The 23,262-nt window shown below is 51.8% G+C and overlaps 6 non-coding genes across 6 annotated transcripts; all 6 read right to left on the reverse strand.

Annotated features, from left to right (window-relative positions):
* Positions 1–89: 89 nt before the first annotated feature.
* trnae-uuc (transfer RNA glutamic acid (anticodon UUC)) lies at positions 90–161 on the reverse strand. Its single transcript has one exon. It is a non-coding gene; the product is annotated as a tRNA-Glu (tRNA).
* Positions 162–1,024: 863 nt separating this feature from the next.
* Positions 1,025–1,097, reverse strand: trnaf-gaa (transfer RNA phenylalanine (anticodon GAA)). Its single transcript has one exon. It is a non-coding gene; the product is annotated as a tRNA-Phe (tRNA).
* A 19,700-nt stretch (positions 1,098–20,797) lies between these two features.
* Positions 20,798–20,916, reverse strand: LOC138216788 (5S ribosomal RNA). Its single transcript, XR_011180500.1, has one exon. It is a non-coding gene; the product is annotated as a 5S ribosomal RNA (ribosomal RNA).
* Positions 20,917–21,453: 537 nt separating this feature from the next.
* On the reverse strand, positions 21,454–21,572 carry LOC138216789 (5S ribosomal RNA). The gene has a single exon (XR_011180501.1). It is a non-coding gene; the product is annotated as a 5S ribosomal RNA (ribosomal RNA).
* A 537-nt stretch (positions 21,573–22,109) lies between these two features.
* Positions 22,110–22,228, reverse strand: LOC138244858 (5S ribosomal RNA). The gene has a single exon (XR_011193473.1). It is a non-coding gene; the product is annotated as a 5S ribosomal RNA (ribosomal RNA).
* Positions 22,229–22,765: 537 nt separating this feature from the next.
* On the reverse strand, positions 22,766–22,884 carry LOC138244872 (5S ribosomal RNA). The gene has a single exon (XR_011193487.1). It is a non-coding gene; the product is annotated as a 5S ribosomal RNA (ribosomal RNA).
* Positions 22,885–23,262: the final 378 nt, after the last annotated feature.

The following is a 23,262-nucleotide window of genomic DNA, read 5'->3' on the forward strand; positions in this document are numbered from 1 at the left end:
TCGCACGTTTTGCACGTTCGAGTAGTTTTAATGCGGCTCCTTCGTACACGGTGGTGATCTTTTGGAAAGCAGGATTCAAAACTGACACGTTCCCATACCGGGAGTTGAACCCAGGCCACCTGGGTGAAAACCAGGAATCCTAACCACTAGACCATATGGGAGCGCACAACCCCGCTGTTCCGGGCATCATGCAAGCAAACTACATAAATATGAGAAAACGCAAGAGGTGTCACTCAGAGTGTCGAAGGGTCGATGTATACGAGTTGGTAGAATAGGGGCGTCTGCTTTTACTACATGCACAAATGAAGGCAAAAAAAAGCCAATCGATGTGAACGAACGGCGCTTTACAGAGGAGTACTGCCTGACTGGATTGTTGATGAACGACAGAGGCCACTCGACCTCTTCTCGGTTTTCTTCAATGACTTACTAAGGATCTTCTTCACATTCGCCCATGCAGGGGAAGCCAGTTACACCAAAGCAAATGCAGGAAAGTGCAATTCAAGCAGAGACCAGGAGGGACTTGTTTACACCGAGAGTTGTTGGAGAATGGAACAATGCGCCCAGCCCTGTTGCTGGAGCCGATTCTTGATGAGATCTTGGGCTCACTAAGAGGCCCCCGCTGGATGCTAATCTTTCTGTTGTTCTTGCAGGTCCTGCGCTGCTTTTGAGCCGACCGAGCTCGTCCTGGTCTGTCGGCACAGCCCAATTGCAAATGATCGGCTCCGCGTACAGAAGGAACGTGCGTTTGGTACAAGAGTGCATGAAGGCACCGGAAACACATTGGGAACAAATGACCGGTCGCTCAAGACCTCTGTGAAGTACAGGAGCGTGCAAAACAAGGCTGTTTCCACCCGGTCTCGAACCGGGGACCTTGCACGTGTTAGGCGAACGTGATAGCCGCTACACTACGGAAACCTGCAGGGACCGCTGCTGGTGTCTCGCTTGCGTTTCGGGCTGAGAAAGGGACGCGTCACTTTAGGCAGGGGGCGCTGGAGAGAGGAACAAAGGGCGTGATGAAACAAATTGCCGAAACCCGGGATCAAACCAGGGACCTTTAGATCTTCAGTCTAACGCTCTCCCAACTGAGCTATTTCGGCGGTGCGCAAAGCCCAAAGCCACCTGGTCCAGCCTTCCTGTGTTGCGGCATGAGCGCTCACTCAAGACCTCTGTGAAGTACAGGAGCGTGCAAAAAGAGGCTGTTCCCGTCCGGGTTCGAACCGGGGATTTTTCCGCGTGTGAGGCAAACGTGATAACCGCTGTACTACGGAAACAGTGAGAAAAGGGATGCCCCGGCAGTGAGTATTCATCCTTATTGCATTACTGCTCCCAACCAGTTGATATCAATTTAATTCCTAAGGGTTATGTACTTGTTTTGAGTATCTCATGTAGAAGTTGTAAACAAGTTCAATTACGAAATGGTCTAATGGTCTAAATGAATGATATACCGAACTTATGTCCTCTTGATATGTGTAACTCTTTGTAACTGAATGAATTTATATCTTTTGTATTCTGATAACCCATACGATAAGATCTGTTAGGTTTGCATGCATATTCTATATATTAACAAATGTATCCTTGTGTATTTGTACCTGTGTGTGCGTTGTTTGAGTTATGTCGCATGGTTGGATTCTAAGACCATAAAAAGAATCAATTTTGTGATTTACTGCCACAAAAATAATTGTCCCAGTTAATGCCCAAACCCCTACAGAACTGGTGCCTCGTGAGAGAACACTTCAACAGTGTGTGATATCCTGTCCCAGCCTGTGGAGTAGACAGCGAGCCTGTCTCTTAATAATACTAATAATACAGTGTGTGATTCCCTGCCCCAGCCAGAGGAACAGACAGTGAGCCTGTCTCTCAATAATAATACAGTGTGTGATCTCCTGTCCCAGCCTGGGAAACAGTGAGTCAGCCTCTCAATAATTATAATACAGTGTGATCTACTGTCCCAGCCTGAGGAACACACAGTGAGCCTGTATCTAAATAATAATAATACAGTGCGTGATCTCCTGTACTAGCCTGAGGAATAGACAGCGAGCCTGTCTCTCAATAATGATAACCTAGTGTGGAATGTCCTGTCCCAGTCTGAAGGACAAACAGTGAGCATGTCCCTCAGTAATAATAGAACAGTGTGTGATCTCCAGTCCCAGCAGGAGGAACAGACAGTGAGTCTGTATCTCAATAATAATAATACAGTGTGTGATCTCCTGTCCAAGCCTGGCAAACACTGAGGCTGTCTCTCAATACTAATAATACAGTGTGTGATATCCTGCCCCAGCCTGAGGAACAGACAGTGAGTCTGTCTCTCAATAATAATAATACAGTGTGTGATTTCCTGTCCCAGCCTGGGGAACAGTGAACCAGATACTCAATAATAATAATACAGTGTTATCTCCTGTCTCAGCCTGGGGAACACTGAGCCTGTCTCTCAATACTAATTATACAGTGTGTCATTTCCTGCCCCAGTCAGAGGAACAGACAGTGAGCCCGTCTCTCAATAATAATAATACAGTGTGTGATCTCCTTTCCCAACCTGAGGAACAGACAAGAATGAGCCAGTCTCTCAATAATAATAAAGCAGATTATGATCTGCTGTCCCAGCCTAAGGAACAGTCAGGAAAGAGCAGGTCTCTCTATAACAATAATACAGTTTGTGATCTCCTGTCCCAGCCTGAGGAACAGACAGTGAGCCTGTCTCTCAATAATAATAATACAGAGTATGACCTCCTGTCCCAGCCTGGGGAACAGTGAGCTTGTCTCTCAATAATAATAATACAGTGTGTCATTTCCTGTCCCAGCCTGAGGAACAGTGAGCTTGTCTCTCAATAATAATAATAATAATACAGTTTGAACTCCTGTCCCAGCCTGGGGAACACTGAGGCTTTCTCTCAATACTAATAATACAGTGTGTGATATCCTACCCTAGCCTGAGGAACAGACAGTGTGCCTGTCTCTCAATAATAATAATAGAGTGTGTGATTTCCTGTCCCAGCCTGAGGAACAGACTGTGAGCCTCTCTCAATAATAATAATCCAGTGTGTGATCTCCTGTTCAAGCCCAAGCGAAGACAGAGTGAGCCTATCTGTCAATAATAGTAATTCAGTGTGTGATCTCCTGTCCCAGCCTGAGAAACAGACAATGAGCCTGTCTCTCAATAATAATAATACAGCGTGTGATCTCCTGTCCCAGCCTGAGGAACAGACAGTGAGCCTGTCTCTCAATAATAATAATACAGAGTATGACCTCCTGTCCCAGCCTGGGGAACAGTGAGCTTGTCTCTCAATAATAATAATACAGTGTGTCATTTCCTGTCCCAGCCTGAGGAACAGTGAGCTTGTCTCTCAATAATAATAATAATAATACAGTTTGAACTCCTGTCCCAGCCTGGGGAACACTGAGGCTTTCTCTCAATACTAATAATACAGTGTGTGATATCCTACCCTAGCCTGAGGAACAGACAGTGTGCCTGTCTCTCAATAATAATAATAGAGTGTGTGATTTCCTGTCCCAGCCTGAGGAACAGACTGTGAGCCTCTCTCAATAATAATAATCCAGTGTGTGATCTCCTGTTCAAGCCCAAGCGAAGACAGAGTGAGCCTATCTGTCAATAATAGTAATTCAGTGTGTGATCTCCTGTCCCAGCCTGAGAAACAGACAATGAGCCTGTCTCTCAATAATAATAATACAGCGTGTGATCTCCTGTCCCAGCCTGAGGAACAGACAGTGAGCCTGCCTCTCAATAACAAGCCAATGTGTGATCTCCTGTCCCAGCCTGAGGAACAGAGAGTGAGCCTGTCTCTCAATAATAATACAGTGTGTGATCCTCTGTCCCAGCCTGAGGAACAGACAGTGAGCCTGTCTCTCAATAATAATAATACAATGTGTGATCTCCTGTCCCATTCTGAGGAACAGACCTTCAGCCTATCTGTCAATAATAATAATACAGTGTGTGATCTCCTGTCCCAGCCTGGGGAACAGTGAGCCAGACTCTCAGTAATAATAATACAGTGTGATCTACTGTCCCAGCATGAGGAACAGTGAGCCTGTCTCTCAATAATAATAATACAGTATGTGACCAACTGTCCCAGACTGAGGAAATGACAGTGAGTCTGTCTCTCAATAATAATAATACAGTGTGAATTCCTGTCTCAGCTTGTGGAACATACAGTGAGCCTGTCTCTCTATAATAATAATATAATGTATGACCTCCTGTCCCAGCCTGGGGAATATACAGTGAGCCTGTCTCACTATAATAATAATACAGTGTCTGATCTCCTGTCCCAGCCTGAGGAACAATAAGCCTGTCAATCAATAATAATACAGTATGTGATGTCCTGTCTCCGCCTGAGGAACAGAGAGTAAGCCTGTCTCTCAATAATAATAATTCAGTGTGGGATCTCCTGTCCCAGTCTGATGAACAGACAGTGAGCCTCTCTCTCAATAATTATAATACAGTGTGTGATCTCCTGTCCCAGCCTGAGGAACAAACAGTGAGCCTGTCTCAAAATAATAATAATACAGTGTGGTATCTCCTGTCCCAGCCTGGGGAACAGTGTGCCAGACTCTCAATAATATTAATAATAATAATACAATGTGATCTACTGTCCCAGATTGAGGAACAGACAGTGAGCCTGTCTCAATAATAATACAGTGTGTGACCATCTGTCCCAGACCGAGGAAAAGACAGTAAGTCTGTCTCTAAATAATTATAATAATACAGTGTGGGATCTCCTGTCCCAGCCTGGGGAACAGACAGTGAGCCTGTCTCTCAATAATAATAATACAGTGTGTGATCTCCTGTCCCAGACTGAGGAACAGACAGTGAGACTGTCTCTCAATAATTATAATAATACTGTGTGAGCTCCTGACCCAGCCTGGGGAACATACAGTGAGCCTGTCTCTCTATAATAATAATTCAGTGTGGGATCTCCTGTCCAACTCTGAGGAACAGACAGTGAGCCTGTCTCTAAATAATAATAATACAGTGTGTGATCCTCTGTCCCAGCCTGAGGAACAGACAGTGAGCTTGTCTCTCAATAATAATAATACAGTGTGTGATCTCCTGTCCCAGCCTGAGGAACAGTGAGCCTGTCAATCAATAATAATACAGTATGTGATGTCCTGTCTCAGCTTGAGGAACAGAGAGTAAGCCTGTCTCTCAATAATAATAATACAGTGTGATCTACTGTCCCAGCCTGAGGTACAGACAGTGAGCCTGTCTCTCAATAATAATATAGTGTGTGACCACCTTCTGTGGTCTGTTTCAAATCCGCCCGCGATGAGACACCGAGGAGAAATGAAGAGCCCCAGTCGCGCTAGAAAATCACCCGGGAAAGAGACTTTCAATGTAGGAAAAAAAAGTCGTTAGTAACAGACATAATATGTTTGTTTTGTTTTTTTAATCGCTGCGATGTGTGACTAAGCTCATACGACTAAGAGTTGCCCCCTTTGTCTAGATCTCTGCGGAACCCCCACCAGTCTCTGCGGAAAGCACTGTCGTATAGCCCTGACACCCAACCCTCCACTCTCTGCATTAAGCACTGTCGTATAGCCCTGACACCCACCCCTCCACTCTTTGAATAAAGCAGTGTCGTCAGGCCCTGACATCCCACCCCCGCCACTGTCTACGTAAAGTAGTATCGTCAGGGCCTGACATCCCACTCCCGCCACTCTCTGTGTAAAGTAGTGTCATATGGCCCTGACACCAATCCCTCCACTCTCTGCATAAAGCAGTGTCTTATGGCCCTGAAACCCTCCCCTCCACTCTCTACATAAAGCAGTGTTGTCAAGCCCTGACATCCCTCCCCCGCCACTCTCTGCATAAAGCACTGCCGTATAACCCTGACACCCTCCCCTCCACACTCTGCGTTAAGCTGTGTTGTCAGGCCCTGATATCCCACCCCCACCACTCTCTGCGGAAAGCACTGTCATATAGCCCTGACACCCACCCCTCCATTTTTTGCATAAAGCAGTGTCGTCAAACCCTGCCACTCTCTGCGTAAAGAAGTGTCGTATGGCCCTGACATCCCACCCCCACCACTAACTGTGTAAAGTAGTATCGTCAGGCCCTGACATCCCACCCCTGCCACTCCCTGCGTAAAGAAGTGTCGTATGGCCCTGACATCACACCCCCACCACTCTCTGCCGAAAGCACTGTCGTATAGCCCTGACACCCACCCCTCCACTCTCTGCATAAAGCAGTGTCGTCAAGCCCTGACATCCCACCCCCGTCACTCTCTGTGTAAAGCAGTGTCATATGGCCCTGACATCCCACCCCCACCACTCTCTGTGTAAGGCACTGTCGTATGGCCCTGACATCACACCCCCACCACTCTCTGCGGAAAGCACTGTCGTATAGCCTTGACACCCACCTCTCCACTCTCTGTGTAAAGCAGTGTCATCTAGCCCTGACATCCCACCCCCTCCACTCTCTGAATAAAGAAGTGTCGTATGGCCCTGACACCCACCCCTCCATTCTCTGCATAAAGCAGTGTCGTCAGGCCCTGACATCCCACCCCTCCACTCTCTGCGTAATGCGGTATCGTCAGGCCTTGACATCCAACCCCCGCCACTCTCTGCGTAAAGCAGACATGTTACAGACATTTACAACAAAGACATATTATAAAATATTGACATATACTGTAGGCGGCTGGAGCATTATTGGGAGACAGACTCACTGTTGCTCAGGCTGTGACAGGAGATCACATACTGGGCTGCCAGATCAACTGAGTTCCCTCCTCCCTCTCCCAGTAGGATTGGGACCTGTTGTGATTCTGGCAGGTGTGGGAACTCTGGGATTAGATTCCTGAATTTCGGGAAGAATGTTTCTCTAATCCCAGAGTATCTGTCACAGTGCAGTAGGAAGTGCACCTCTGTCTCTATTTCTCCCCGCTGGCAGTGGGAGCACAGCCTGTCCTCTCTGGGCAGCCAGGTCTGCCTGTGTCGCCCAGTTTCTATGGCCAGGTTGTGGTCACTGAGCCTGTACTTCGTCAGGGTCTGTTTCTGTTTGTTATTTTTTATTTTGGTCAAATATTCAGCTAGTGTGTATTGTCTGTTTAAGGTTCTGTAGCATTCCAGTTTATGTTGTGTTTGTGTGTGTGTGTCCCAGTGTGTGAGATATTGCTGTTTGATCTGTGCTGTGATGTGCTTGAGTCTGGGTTGTGGTGCTCTAGCAGTGCTGTCCTGAGGCTGGTTAGTGTCGGTGTCACTCACTGCGAGTGTGATTTCAGCAGAGTCTCTGTACTCTTGGGACACTTGACTCACCTGTCTCTCTCTTTCTCTCCCTGTGCTGTCCCTCTCCTGCCCCCTCTCTCCCTCCTCGGACTCCAGCTGGAGGAGGTCCAATCACCACCTCCTGTGAGACAGAAGAAAAATAAGGTGGGTAATGCTCTGATCCTCTCTTTACTGCTGTCCAGTGTCCAGTCAGTGTCCAGTCAGTGTGTCTGTATGAACCCCTCTCTCTCTCAGTGCAGTGTTCATGTACGGGAGTGTCCAGTCCGACTCTTAACGTGACTCTCCTGTCTCTGCTTCAGAAGCGCTGGTGCGTCTTTTTAAACTCCCTGAGCTGCGTGTCAGTGGAGACAGAAGATCAGGACGAGCCAATGGAGGCGGCGGAGACCGTGGGTCAAGAGAGGAAGAGCGAGGGAGAGGAGGAGCAGGCTGCCGGGAAGGACAAGAAGAGGAAGAGGAGGTGCAGGTGAGCAGACAGGGGGGCGCCGCCCGGTCGTGTCTGTGATTCAAGGAGGAGTCTCCTCTTGCTGTTTGATGTCATGGTGACGTCTGTGTCTGTGTCCCTCACACCTGCAATAACAATATTCTTTCCAGGTTCCTTTCCTGGTTCTGTGCCAGCTAAGATCTGGACTGGACTAGACTGGACTGGACTGGAGCTGAGGGACGCCAGACTGGACTGCACTGAAGCTGAGGGGCCCCAGACTGGACTGGACAGGAGCTGAGGGACACCAGACTGGACTGGACTGGAGCCTAGGGACACCAGACTGGACTGGACCGGAGCTGAGAGACACCAGACTGGACTGCACCGGAGCTGAGAAACACCAGACTGGACTGGACTGGAGCTGAGGGGCCCCAGACTGGACTGGACTGGAGCTGAGAGACACCAGACTGGACTGAAGCTGAGGGACCCCAGACTGTGCTGGACCGAAGCTGAGGGACCCCAGTCTGTGCTGGGCCGAAGCTGAGGGACACCAGACGGTGCTGGACCGAAGCTGAGGGACCCCAGTCTGGACTGCACTGGAGCTGAGGGACACCAGGTTGGACTGGAGCTGAGGGGCCCCAGACTGGACTGGACTGAAGCTGAGGGGCCCCATTCTGGACTGGACTGAAGCTGAGGGACCCCAGACCCCGGTCTGGACTGAAGCTTGTAATTTTTGTTCTTTTGTTAAGCATCAATAAAAAATTTTAAAAAAAATCTGTTTAGCTTTTGGTTTTTTCCCTCCCCCCCCCCCCCAAAGTTGCTGCTGGGAGAGGTGTGAGTGGGGCCAGCAGGGGGCGCTCTCACTCTGCGGTCTGTGTGGGTCCTGATGCCCCAGTATAGGGACGGGGGACACTGGACTGTAAACAGGCGCCGTCCTTCGGATGAGACGTCAAACCAAGGTCCTGACTCTCTGTGCTCGTTAACAATCCCGGGGTGTTTCTGGAGAAGAGTAGGGGTGTTACCCCAGTATCCTGGCCTGATTCCCCCCCTGGTCTTGACCCATCATGGCCTCCTAATCACCCCCCTCTCTGAACTGGCTCCATCCCTCTGCTCTCCTCCCCACTGAGAGCTGCTGTGTGCTGAGCAGACTGGAGCATCATCCAGGTAGGGGCTGCACACTGGGGGGGCTGGAGGGGATCCCCCTGACCTGGGAGGAGCTCTGAGTGGAGAGTCCAGACTTATTAATTATTATTATTATTCGTGCTGCACTGGGCTTCAGTTCTGGCAGTGAGAGGGGGACTCTGTGATCAGTACAGATACTTATGACTGTATAATAATACACGATAGAAATGGAAAACAGGGTAGCGCTGTAGTCCCTTCGAAACGTTTTGAACTGCCAGAAGAAGTTTTCACAACCCGGACTCGTGAAGGTACAGGTCTTCTCCCATCGTCCGGAGCAAGGTGTATTGTGTCCTGGTGATTTCTCCCGTTTTGAACGGAGTTTAATATCTTGTTTCTACTTTATTAGAGAGAGGCACTGAACATCCTGTGATGGACTGGTGTCCTGTCCAGGGTGTGTGAGTGTGTGTGTCCTGTGATGGACTGCTGTCCTGTCCAGGGTGTGTGAGTGTGTGTGTGTCCTGTGATGGACTGCTGTCCTGTCCAGGGTTTGTGAGTGTGTGTGTGTCCTGTGATGGACTGGTGTCCTGTCCAGGGTGTGTGTGTGTACTGTGATGGACTTGTATCCTGTGAAGGACTGGTGTCCTGTCCAGGGTGTGTGTGCGTCCTGTGATGGACTGGTGGATCACAATATTAATTCTCCTCCTTGATTCCCTCCTTCATCGCCAGAGTGAAAGCGGGACACGGCAGTAAAAGCTCAGCCCTGCGGGTGGTGGTCCTCTCGGCCACACGGGGGCGCTGTGGCTCCACGGGGGGGGGGTTATGTTCAAGTCCCGCTGGGAATCGCACCGACGCGGCGGAGTTCGTGAACGTCCCAGACACCAAGAAAACGAGAGAGAGAAAAAAGGTCGTTTTCGGGGTTCAAGAAGCAACCCCGAGATTCAGGGGTTCTGAAACAGAAACGGCCGGGTGGTGTTGTAGAGAGGTCGACATGCCTGGTTTTCCTCGTCTCCGAAGCCCGTTTTTTTGGGGGGGGTCGTGAGGTCCCACGCAGCGCTCGGAAAAGAAAATGCCGTCTCTTTTCCCCGCAGGACGGGGAGGTGGGAACCCGTGATTTTTGGACATGGCGTGGCCCGAAATTTCCGCCCTTGGCCGCTAAAGGGGGGTGGAGGTTGGTCTTTCTTTGACTTGGGGGTAGGGGGGGTGCTAATTTCACTGAACCATACCTAACGGAAACCCGTGTTGGACGTGGGGGTGCTGAATGCGCCCTTCGACGTGATTTTGTTTTTAAATTCAAGTGCAGCTTTTGTAACGCTTGGGCCGGAAACACCTGGACCCGTTTCCTCTGCCTGTCCGATGTGGCGACTACCGGGGTCGTACAGGGACACCCGGCTGGCCGCTGAGAGTTGGAAAAATAAAATGTCCACCTAAAAAAAAACAACCGCGAAAAATGTCGGCCATTTTTGTTTCGCGGCCGAGCCGTGAGCGCGTCGGAGGCGACATCACGGGGGCGTCACAATGAGCCGCCTGACGTCACAGAGCGGCGGAATCTAGCGGGGGGCGGCGCCGGAGCCCCGTGAGCTCAGAGGAGTGAAGAGAGAGGAGGAGGAAAGGACTATATAGCGCTTTCTAAACACGTGTTTCTTCCAAAAAAGATTCGTGGGTTACTTCGACTTCAATCAAATAATAGTTCCAGCTTCAGATTCACTCTGAAGTATCCCCGTGAAATCGGCAAGTCAGTTAAAAATGCCGCTGTCGAGAAATAACAAAATAAGTTGAGAAATAAGTTGTTTTTTTTTTCCCGTTACTCCACTCTTATGGGTGTGATCGTGCTGTAAAAAGATATTGAGAGGAGGTGCACCTCTACACAGAGAGTGGTGGGGGTGGGGAACAAGCTGCCCAGCCCTGTGGTTGAAGCCGATACCCTGGCTTCTCTCCAGACACAGCTGGGTGAGCTCCTCCAGTCAGGACAGGAGGCTCTACTATACACAGAGGGGGGCGGGGGTGGGGAACAAGCCGCCCAGCTGTGTGGCTCCGCCCCCTCCCCTCCCCTCTGTGACTCTGCTTGTCTCGGCAGGGCGATGGACCGACAGAGATGCAGCACGGCCGTGCGCGGTCGCAGCAGGACCCGGGCCCGGCGAGGCGTCGTAAGTCCACCCCTCCCGCCCGCCGTCCAGCGTCCAGCGTCCAGCCCTCCTCCGACTGGCCTCTCCGCCCCCAGCAGCGCTCGCTGTATTATAATAATAATAATAAACTTCACTGATAGAGCACCTTTCACACACATAGCAGCGCAAAGCGCTTGACAGACCAGGTCTCAAGGTAACACCTCCAGACGAGGAGAGACACTTCCAGTGGTGATCTTGACTGAGGACACGCCTCGGCTCAAGAGACAGGGTCGCGGGTCCGAGGAAAACCAAGCTGCAGGTCCATTATGGCCTTCTGAGAGCACAGATTGCCTCTGGACGTCCTACACTCTTCCTGGACACACTGTAGAGACTCACCTGTCCAGACTCTTACTGGACACACTGTACACACTCACCTGTCCAGACTCTCACTGGACACACTATAGAGACTCACCTGTCCAGACTCTTACTGGACACACTGTACACACTCACCTGTCCAGACTCTTCCTGGACACACTGTAGAGACTCACCTTTACGGACTCTCACTGGACACACTGTACACACTCACCTGTCCACACTCTCACTGGACACACTGTAGAGACTCACCTGTCCGGACTCTCACTGGACACACTGTAGAGACTCACCTGTCCAGACTCTCACTGGACACACTGTACACACTCACCTGTCCAGACTCTTACTGGACACACTGGTCAGACTCACCTGTCCAGACTCTCACTGGACACATTGTAGAGACTCACCTGTCCAGACTCTTACTGGACACACTGGTAAGACTCACCTGTCCACACTCTCACTGGACACACTGTAGAGACTCACCTGTCCACACTCTCACTGGACACACTGTAGAGACTGCCCAAGGCCCCTAGTCTCGACACGACTGGGCTGGGCTATTTGGTCAGAGCTGTCTCGGAGATGGGCTGTTTGGCGTCTTCACAGGTCACACCGGTCAGGCCGAACCCAGACTGGCAGCGGGAGAGGTCCCGGCCCAAGTCCCGGTGCTTTTCCGTAAGTCTGACCCGGTCGCCTTCCGCGAGACTGGACCGGCCGCCCTGTGGTGGGCCCGGTGCCCCACATCTACCCTACAGCTCCCCCCACTGACCCCTAAACTCCTGATACCCTACAGCTCCCACCACTGACCCCTAAACTCCCGATACCCTACAGCTCCCCACACTGACCCCTAAACTCCCGATACCCTACAGCTCCCCCCACTGACCCCTAAACTCCCGATACCCTACAGCTCCCCACACTGACCCCTAAACCCCCGATACCCTACAGCTCCCCACTCTGACCCCTAAACTCCCGATACCCTACAGCTCCCCACTCTGACCCCTAAACTCCCGATACCCTACAGCTCCCCACTGACCTCTAAACTCCCGATACCCTACAGCTCCCCACACTGACCCCTAAACTCCCGATACCCTACAGCTCCCCACTCTGACCCCTAAACTCCCGATACCCTACAGCTCCCCACTCTGACCCCTAAACTCCCGATACCCTACAGCTCCCCACTCTGACCCCTAAACTCCCGATACCCTACAGCTCCCCACTCTGACCCCTAAACTCCCGATACCCTACAGCTCCCCACTCTGGCCCCTAAACTCCCGATACCCTACAGCTCCCCACTCTGACCCCCACAGTCCTGATGGCCGAGAGGTCTCTGCTTGCTGTAGTGATTGAGTGAGCTCTGTGGACCTAACCTCTGTCTTGTGTCCTCGTTTCCAGCATCTCCTAGTGGTCCGTCATTTCACCAGAGCTGAAGGTGAGATCTGGGGAGGAGACAGAGCACCCCCTAACACCCCTGAGCTAGGTTACAGGGTAAGACAGCTTCTTACTGTTGGACACACCTGTCCACACTCTTTCTGGACACACTGGACACACTCGCCTGTCTGGACTCTTACTGGACACACTGGACACACTCGCCTGTCCGGACTCTTACTGGACACACTGTACACACCCACCTGTCCAGACTCTTACTGGACACACTGTACACAACCACCTGTCCAGACTCTCACTGGACACACTGTCCACACTCACCTGTCTGGGCTCTTATTGGACACACTGTACACACCCACCTGTCCAGACTCTCACTGGACACACTGTCCACACTCACCTGTCTGGGCTCTTATTGGACACACTGTCCACACTCACCTGTCCAGACTCTCACTGTACACACTCACCTGTCCACACTCTCACTGGACACACTGGACACACTCACCTGTCCAGACTCTTACTGGACACACTGTACACACTCACCTGTCCAGACTCTTACTGGACACACTGTACACACTCACCTGTCCAGGCGTAGTCTCTGGTCCTCATCCCCCCTGCTTTGTGTCTCCCTCTCTCCCCGCTGGACAGAATCCCGTGGTGTCTTCGTGTTTCCCGAGCTCGTCCAGAAGCTGGAGAGGGCGGCCGAGCTGCAGCTGGAGCTCCCGGTGTCGCCCGGCTCGTCCCGCTCGGGCTCGCCCAGCTCGTTCGGCTCGGTGCCCCCCCCCCTCGCCCAAGAGCCCCCCCCTCCGGCCCCCTCAGGCCCCTGCCCGCCCCGCCCCGACGCCCCCCCTTCATCCCCACCATGCCCCGCGAGCCCCCCCTGCTGCCCGGGGCGGTGCCCCTGCCCCTGCCCCCGCCCGTCCTGCCCCCCATCGCCCGCCCGGCCCCGCCACGCCCCGCCTGGGGCTCCCCAGTGCGGAGGGCAAGGAGAGAGGCTGAGATGTCTGACGAGGCAAGTGGGGCAGAGTCTGTCCGTCTATCCTTCAGTCCATCTGTCCCTCTGTCCATCTGTCCCTCTGTCCTTCTGTTCTTTTCTCTGTCCATCTGTCCATCTGTCTTTCTGTCCTTTTCTCTGCCTTTCTGTCCATCAGTCCATCTGTCCTTTTCTCTGTCTTTTTGTCCGTCTGTACTTCTCTCTTTCTGTCTTTCTGTCCTTCTGTCTGAGTCTCTCCATGTCTCCCTGCTCTCTGTCTGTCCTGCGTTGTCCCAGCTGGGCCTGTCTCCCTGTGTCTCTCCGTGTGTCTCCCTGCTCTCTGTCTGTCCTGCGTTGTCCCAGCTGGGCCTGTCTCCCTGTGTCTCTCCGTGTGTCTCCCTGCTCTCTGTCTGTCCTGCGTTGTCCCAGCTGGGTCTCTCTCCCTGTGTCTCTCCGTGTGTCTCCCTGTCTGTCTCTCTGTCTGTCCTGCGTTGTCCCAGCTGGGCCTGTCTCCTCTGCTCTTTGCCTTCAGCTCTGTTCGCCGATGTCCCGCCAGCCCGTCACTCTCTCAGCCTGTCTCTTGACTTGCAGGAGGAAGAGGAGGTGGAGACAGCTCTTCCGGCAGGAGAGAGTAAGGAGGTCAGTGCTGGTCCCACCCTGCCCCCTGTCCTGTCTGTGGTGGAGTTTTGCCGTCTTGTCTGTCCCTGGGTCTCAGTGTCTCTCTCTCTTTCAGCCCTGTCTGTCAGTGTCTCTCTCGGCCTGCTGTCTGCCTGTCCCTGCCTCTCTGTCTCTCTCTCTTTCAGCCCTGTCTGTCAGTGTCTCTCTACTCCTCCTCTCTGTCCTCAGTGTGTCTCTCTCCTCCTCTCTGTCCTGTGGTGTCCAGGCAGTGTGTCTCTCTCCTCCTCCTCCTCTCTGTCCTGTGGTGTCCAGTGGGTCAGTATTAGTGGGCTACACCCAGGCTCACTCACTGCGAGTGTGATCTCAGCAGAGTCTCTGTGCTCTTGGGACACTTGACTTACCTGTCTCTCTCTTTCTCTCCCTGTGCTGTCCCTCTCCTGCCCCCTCTCTCCCTCCACGGACTCCAGCTGGAGGAGGTCCAATCACCACCTCCTGTGAGACAGAAGAAAAAGAAGGTGGGTAATGCTCTGATCCTCTCTTTACTCCTGTCCAGTGTCAAGTCAGTGTCCAGTCAGTGTGTCTGTATGAACCCCTCTCTCTCTCAGTGCTGTGTTCATGTACTGGAGTGTCCAGTCAGTGTGTCTGTATGAACCCCTCTCTCTCTCAGTGCAGTGTTCATGTCCTGGAGTGTCCAGTCATGTGTCTGTATGAACCCCTCTATCTCTCTCAGTGCAGTGTTCATGTCCTGGAGTGTCCAGTCAGTGTGTCTGTATGAACCCCTCTCTCTCTCAGTGCAGTGTTCATGTCCTGGAGTGTCCAGTCAGTGTGTCTGTATGAACCCCTCTCTCTCTCAGTGCAGTGTTAATGTACTGGAGTGTCCAGTCAGTGTGTCTGTATGAACCCCTCTCTCTCTCAGTGCAGTGTTCATGTCCTGGAGTGTCTAGTCAGTGTGTGTGTATGAACCCCTCTCTCTCTCAGTGCAGTGTTCATGTACTGGAGTGTCCAGTCAGTGTGTCTGTGTGAACCCCTCTCTCTCTCAGTGCAGTGTTCATGTACTGGAGTGTCCAGTCCGACTCTTAACGTGACTCTCCTGTCTCTGCTTCAGAAGCGCCGATGCGTCTTTTTAAAGTCCCTGAGCTGCGTGTCAGTGGAGACAGAAGATCAGGACGAGCCGATGGAGGCGGCGGAGACCGTAGCTCAGGAGAGGAAGAGCGAGGGAGAGGAGAAGCAGGCTGCCGGGAAGGACAAGAAGAGGAAGAGGAGGTGTAGGTGAGCAGACAGGGGGGCGCCGCCCGGTCGTGTCTGTGATTCAAGGAGGAGTCTCCTCTTGCTGTTTGATGTCATGGTGACGTCTGTGTCTGTGTCCCTCACACCTGCAATAACAATATCTTTCCAGGTTCCTTTCCTGGTTCTGTGCCTGCTAAGATCTGGACTGGACTGGACTGGACTGAATTGGACTGGACCGGAGCTGAGAGACATCAGACTGGACCGAAGCTGAGGGACCCCAGACTGTGCTGGACCGAAGCTGAGGGACCCCAGACTGGACTGGACAGGAGCTGAGGGACACCAGACTGTGCTGGACCGACGCTGAGGGACCCCAGACTGTGCTGGACCGAAGCTGAGGGACCCCAGTCTATGCTGGACCGAAGCTGAGGGACCCCAGTCTGTGCTGGGCCGAAGCTGAGGGACCCAAGACTGTGCTGGTCTGAAGCTGAGGGACCCCAGACTGGACAGCACTGGAGCTGAGGGACACCAGACTGGACTGGACTGGAGCTGAGGGGCCCCAGACTGGACTAGACTGGAGCTGAGAGGCCCAAGACTGGACTGGACCAAAGCTGAGGGACCTCAGGCTGTGCTGTACCGAAGCTGAGGGACACCAGACTGTGCCGGACCGAAGCTTAGGGACCCCACTCTGGACCGAAGCTGAGGGACCCCAGTCTGTGCTGGACCGAAGCTGAGGGACCTCAGACTGGACCGAAGCTGAGGGACCCCAGTCTGTGCTGGACCGAAGCTGAGGGACCCCAGACTGTGCTGGACCGATGCTGAAGGACCCCAGTCTGGACTGAAGCTGAGGGACCCCAGACTGCACTGGACTGAAGCTGAGGGGCCCCAGACTGTACTGAAGCTGGGGGGCCCCAGACTGGTCTGAACTGAAGCTGAGGGGCCCCAGACTGGACTGATGACCTTTTGTTAAGCATCAATAAATTTAAAAAAAAAAAAAATCTGTTTAGCTTTTGGTTTTTTCCCTCCCCCCCCCCCAAGGTTGCTGCTGGGAGAGGTGTGAGTGGGGCCAGCAGGGGGCGCTCTCACCCTGCAGTCTGTGTGGGTCCTGATACCCCAGTATAGTGACGGGGGACACTGGACTGTAAACAGGCGCCGTCCTTCGGATGAGACGTAAAACCGAGGTCCTGACTCTCTGTGCTCGTTAACAATCCCGGGGTGTTTCTGGAGAAGAGTAGGGGTGTTACCCCAGTGTCCTGGCCTGATTCCCCCCCTGGTCTTGACCCATCATGGCCTCCTTATCACCCCCCTCTCTGAACTGGCTCCATCCCTCTGCTCTCCTCCCCACTGAGAGCTGCTGTGTGCTGAGCGGACTGGAGCATCATCCAGGTAGGGGCTGCACACTGGGGGGGCTGGAGGGGATCCCCCTGACCTGGGAGGAGCTCTGAGTGGAGAGTCCAGACTTATTAATTATTATTATTATTCGTGCTGCACTGGTCTTCAGTCCTGGCAGTGAGAGGGGGACTCTGTGATCAGTACAGATACTTATGACTGTCTAATAATACACGATACAAATGGAAAACAGGGTAGCGCTGTAGTCCCTTCGAAATGTTTTGAACTGCCAGAAGAAGTTTTCACAACCCGGACTCGTGAAGGTACAGGTCTTCTCCCTTTGTCCGGAGTAAGGTGAGAGGTCACCCCCTCGGGGCGCAGTATCCCCGATGCACCCCCCCACCACCACCCAAAACGACACACACTTCTGTGACGATTGGGAGACCCCGGTTCGACCAGCCCCTGCGGTGGAGGAAACGACCCGCTGGAGAGAACACGCAGACTCCACACAGAAGGGTCACCTCGGCATTTATTCCAACAGCAAAACAACACCAGAGAGAAACGGTCTCCGAAAGATAAGCGCACACCGGGAAAAACACGATGGGGTCATAACAAATGGGAATAGGAGTTCTTTTTTTTAATGTCGCGTTTCTACTTTATTAGAGAGAGGCACTGAACTTTGGGGAACGTGACATCCACCCAGTATTACTAGTAGGTTGATAAATATAAATGTTCATTTTCCCCCCGTATGATACCTCGCGAAATATAACGATGGCCAACTCCTTAAGTTGAAATTTAAACCCTTCTCACGCTACAAGACAGTCCGTCAACATCGCCGCGGCCCGAAGCGCGACCTTCGGTATGACGTTGGCCGAAGGGGGTGGGGTAAGTACGTCACAGCCGGGGGAAGCCCCTATCACGTGAGAGGGGTGCGGCGGGCGACGAGCCCCAGGGGGCGAAGAGAAGTTGATTTGCGTGGGGTGTGGAAACACTACACGACCGGGCAAGCGAGCCGTTTTTTTTTTGTTTTGTTTTTTCCAGAACATCAGAACAACCGCAGAGATGACCATCGATCCACCTCCAGACGTTTCCTTTTTTGTCCTCTTTGGCCCCCAAAATAAAAAAAAAAACTGGGATCCATCGTGGCGTTGCCAAATTAAAACGTCAACCACTTTTCGGGCTTTCGTGCTGTCCATGATGAAACCGTCATGGTTGTGTAAGGATACGTTACGTCACAGACCGGCGGCGCTCGGACGTGAGGAGTGTCGTTACGTTTTTGAAACGGGCATGTCAGACAAGATCTCTGACAAGATCTCCGAAAAACCCAAACCTGTAAGATTCAATTTCAATTCAGTTTTTATATAGCGCCTTTCACAACAAGAATGCCCCAAGGCCCCGAACAAAGGAGTTGTTCCACACCCCCGCCACCCTCTGTGTACAGTAGAGCCCCCTGTACTGACTGGAGGAGCTCACCCAGCTGTGTCTGGAGAGAAGCCGGGGTATCGGCTTCAACCACAGGGCTGGGCGGCTTGTTCCCCACCCCCACCCCCTTCTGTGTACAGAAGAGCCTCCTGTCCTGACTCCAGTAGGAAATGTCACCTGGAGGCAACACACCGGCTTCTTTTAACAGATCACCTCGGGAATCGGGAACAACGGAGCTGTGTGCGGACGTCTGTACGGAGGGGTTCAGCGCGGGGGGGCTCCGGGCTCGGGTCTGGACCGGGGGGGTGGGGACTGTCTGTGTGGAGTCTGCATGTTCTCCCTGTGTTCTTCGGGTCCAAAGACAGGCTTTTGGGCTAATTGGCTTCTGGGAAAACTGGCCCTGGTGTGTGTGTGTCCTGTGATGGAGTGCTGTCCTGTCCAGGGTGTGTGAGTGTGTGTGTGTTTGTCATGTGATGGACTGGTTCCTGTCCAGGTTGTGTGAGTGTGTGTGTCTGAGTGTCCTGTGAGGGACTGGTGTCCTATCCAGGTTGTGTGTGTGTGTCCTGTGAGGGACTGGTGTCCTGTCCAGGGTGTGTGAGTGTGTGTGTGTCCTGTGATGGACTGGTGTCCTATCTAGGGTGTGTGTATGTCCTGTGATGGACTGGTGTCCTGTCCAGGGTGTGTGAGTGAGTGTGTGTGTCTGTGTGTCCTGTGATGGACAGATGGTACCAAGCCTGGACACCCATGAGACACTGGCTTCCTCAGAAGACTCTCACGGAGGGCACACTGTCCCTAACCCGGGTCCAGAAGAAACTACAGTGATCTATAATTCCTGCGTCTCGGAAGGGTTTATGACGTCTATGTCCGGCGCCCGCGACCGTGGACCGGCGGTTCGGCGTCGCGCTCCGCAGCTCGAGCTTCGGTGCGAGGCAGGGCGGGAGGGAGTCGATGTGGCCTCGGCGGCATCTTTGCTGGTGAGTCAATTGTGACCGTTGCGGTACAACAAACCATCAATCAAGCTTTTCCCACCCCGTCCAGTATTTCTGTCGCGGCCCACGTCCCTTACAATCGACAAACTATAAAAAAAACAGTAGCCCTTCGCAACATTACACGCCATTTTTTTTATTTTAAACGTCCGCTAGATACGCAGGTGGCTCGATACCTGTCTTATCCTCGCCGGCGTCTTTATACCGGCAAGTGAATTTTATTTGGGGTCCCTCAGAATTGTGACAGAAATGTCAGTGAACCACAATAAAAAACGAAACTTTTTTTTAAAGGCGGTGAATGGATTTTTTGAGTAACCGTGTAGCGACTAACGTAAGGAAAAAAAAGTTGTCTTTCCCTACGAAGACGTTTTGGTACAGGACTTTCTTTAAATATCAGTTGTGCATAGCGTTTTACAAAAAGTTGATGATGATCTTGGAGATAATTGCAAAGGAACATTGAGATAACTACCAAAACATTACGTGTGAAACGACAGGACAGAACTTTGAACCCACAAAGAAACAAAGGTATGAAATATTGCCTCGTCATGGGGGGGTTGATAATTGTAGTAAGTGTTCCTAATTTTCGTAAAGAAATGTATATTATGGGAGTCACACGTGAGATTTAGTGTATATACGTTTCATATTGTGCATATATACGGGGTTAAAAAGTGGAATGAGTATGATTATAAACTCGTGTGTCCTATAATCAGATAATTTTTGAACAAGCTTTGATTAGACAGGTGAAAAACAACATCAGATCCTTTTTTTTAATATATTCTCACGTCTGAATATCAGCTTCTCCCCTCTGGCCAACATTTCAGGGCTCCCAGGTGTAGATCCCAAATTGAAACAAATATTAATTTGTTACCCAGTTAAACAGTTAATAGAAGTGAGTGACCAGGGTAAATAAAGGTGGGTCAGTGTAAACTGTTTATTCTGGACCAGACTTCGTCATGTGTGATATGTCATGACTTCTTATATTAAGTTTTATCTTTATATTTAGTTCTACATGTGTAATAGATGCGATGTGTGTCCATAAAAAGGTTTCTCCAGGGGAAAATCAAGTTCGTTTTAAAACCGTGTTTCCTTTTTAGGGTACGTTTGCATTCCAAGTGTGGGGTTTTTGCCTTTTTATCATATTTTGGATGTGAATCCGTGGTATTTTTGCTGAGACAAGTTGCCTTTCTTATACGCGGAGGGATCTGCTCGTGAGATGTCCGCTTGGTCCATTTCTGAGCTCAGTATAAGGTGTAGAAAGCATGACTGTCATCATAACCCGCATCTCACCCAGGTGTGGAATAATGTTGTGACTATTGCTTCAGCAATAACATGCTGATTGCATGTTTCTAGATGGGAATAACAGAGATCTCAACTACTGAGGGGCCTTATTAATAAAGTCTCCACAGCCGAAGCGCTGTGTCTCTTTTCAGCTGGCGATAAACCTTTCCTCGATCCTTTGCGGACTTGTTAAACTGTTCATGATCAGAATAAAAAACGCTCACGCTAATACACAAGCACCCGTGTCTCGCCAAAGCTGACAAATAAACAGACGGACAAGCCGCACTGCACGTGTGAACAGGGGAATGAGCGAGCGAGCGGGGATAGGGCGTCTCCTGCGCTTAAAAGCTTACAGCACCTGGTATTCCCAGGCGGTCTCCCATCCAAGTACTAACCAGGCCCATCCCTGTTTAGCTTCCGAGATCAGACGAGGTCAGGCGTGCTCAAGGGGGTGTGGCCGTAAGCGAGAGCAAGGCTCGCTGGCACCCTTCTTATTGAGAGGACAGCTCCGTCACCTCTTTTATGACGCTGCTTTTTTTCCCTTGCGTTTTTCTCTTCTTCCCACGTTCTCTCTCTTCACTGCCTTCGTCCCCGCTCTATTTCACTTCAGCCTTTCACTTTTGCTTCCTTCCAATGAGGACGGAGCAGCGGGAGAAAGGGCGCTATAGAGGATCGCTGTGGAGAGCTGCTGCTGTGCTTTGACATCTGAGCTCTGTGGAAAACGATCTCAATACAATTCTGAAAAACGCGACTCTCCGAACACCAGCCGAACAAGTCTCCACAGCCGAAGCGCTGTGTCTCTTTTCAGCTGGCGATAAACCTTTCCTCGATCCTTTGCGGACTTGTAAAACTGTTCCTGATCAGAATAAAAGACGCTCACGCTAATACACAAGCACCCGTGTCTCGCCAAAGCTGACAAATAAACAGACGGACAAGCCGCACTGCACGTGTGAACAGGGGAATGAGCGAGCGAGCGGGGATAGGGCGCCTCCTGCGCTTAAAAGCTTACAGCACCTGGTATTCCCAGGCGGTCTCCCATCCAAGTACTAACCAGGCCCATCCCTGTTTAGCTTCCGAGATCAGACGAGGTCAGGCGTGCTCAAGGGGGTGTGGCCGTAAGCGAGAGCAAGGCTCGCTGGCACCCTTCTTATTGAGAGGACAGCTCCGTCACCTCTTTTACGACGCTGCTTTTTTTCCCTTGCGTTTTTCTCTTCTTCCCACGTTCTCTCTCTTCACTGCCTTCGTCCCCGCTCTATTTCACTTCAGCCTTTCACTCTTGCTTCCTTCCAATGAGGACGGAGCAGCGGGAGAAAGGGCGCTATAGAGGTTCGCTGTGGAGAGCTGCTGCTGTGCTTTGACATCTGAGCTCTGTGGAAAACGATCTCAATACAATTCTGAAAAACGCGACTCTCCGAACGCCAGCCGAACAAGTCTCCGCAGACGAAGCGCTGTGTCTCTTTTCGGCTGGCGATAAACCTTTCCTCGATCCTTTGCGGACTTGTAAAACTGTTCCTGATCAGAATAAAAGACGCTCACGCTAATACACAAGCACCCGTGTCTCGCCAAAGCTGACAAAAAAACAGACGGACAAGCCGCACTGCACCTGTGAACAGGGGAATGAGCGAGGGAGCGGGGATAGGGCGCCTCCTGCGCTTAAAAGCTTACAGCACCTGGTATTCCCAGGCGGTCTCCCATCCAAGTACTAACCAGGCCCATCCCTGTTTAGCTTCCGAGATCAGATGAGATCAGGCATGCTCAAGGGGGTGTGGCCGTAAGCGAGAGCAAGGCTCGCTGGCACCCTTCTTATTGAGAGGACAGCTCCGTCACCTCTTTTACGACGCTGCTTTTTTTCCCTTGCGTTTTTCTCTTCTTCCCACGTTCTCTCTCTTCACTGCCTTCGTCCTCGCTCTATTTCACTTCAGCCTTTCACTCTTGCTTCCTTCCAATGAGGACGGAGCTGCGGGAGAAAGGGCGCTATAGAGGATCGCTGTGGAGAGCTGCTGCTATGCTTTGACATCTGAGCTCTGTGGAAAACGATCTCAATACAATTCTGAAAAACGCGACTCTCCGAACGCCAGCCGAACAAGTCTCCACAGCCGAAGCGCTGTGTCTCTTTTCAGCTGGCGATAAACCTTTCCTCGATCCTTTGCGGACTTGTAAAACTGTTCCAGATCAGAATAAAAAACGCTCACGCTAATACACAAGCACCCGTGTCTCGCCAAAGCTGACAAATAAACAGACGGACAAGCCGCACTGCACGTGTGAACAGGGGAATGAGCGAGGGAGCGGGGATAGGGCGCCTCCTGCTCTTAAAAGCTTACAGCACCTGGTATTCCCAGGCGGTCTCCCATCCAAGTACTAACCAGGCCCATCCCTGTTTAGCTTCCGAGATCAGATGAGATCAGGTGTGCTGAAGGGGGTGTGGCCGTAAGCGAGAGCAAGGCTCGCTGGCACCCTTCTTATTGAGAGGACAGCTCCGTCACCTCTTTTATGACGCTGCTTTTTTTCCCTTGCGTTTTTCTCTTCTTCCCACGTTCTCTCTCTTCACTGCCTTCGTCCCCGCTCTATTTCACTTCAGCCTTTCACTTTTGCTTCCTTCCAATGAGGACGGAGCTGCGGGAGAAAGGGCGCTATAGAGGATCGCTGTGGAGAGCTGCTGCTGTGCTTTGACATCTGAGCTCTGTGGAAAACGATCTCAATACAATTCTGAAAAACGCGACTCTCCGAACGCCAGCCGAACAAGTCTCCACAGCCGAAGCGCTGTGTCTCTTTTCAGCTGGCGATAAACCTTTCCTCGATCCTTTGCGGACT

Source organism: Lepisosteus oculatus, chromosome 14 (assembly GCF_040954835.1).
Source record: "Lepisosteus oculatus isolate fLepOcu1 chromosome 14, fLepOcu1.hap2, whole genome shotgun sequence".
Lineage (NCBI taxonomy): Eukaryota > Metazoa > Chordata > Actinopteri > Semionotiformes > Lepisosteidae > Lepisosteus > Lepisosteus oculatus.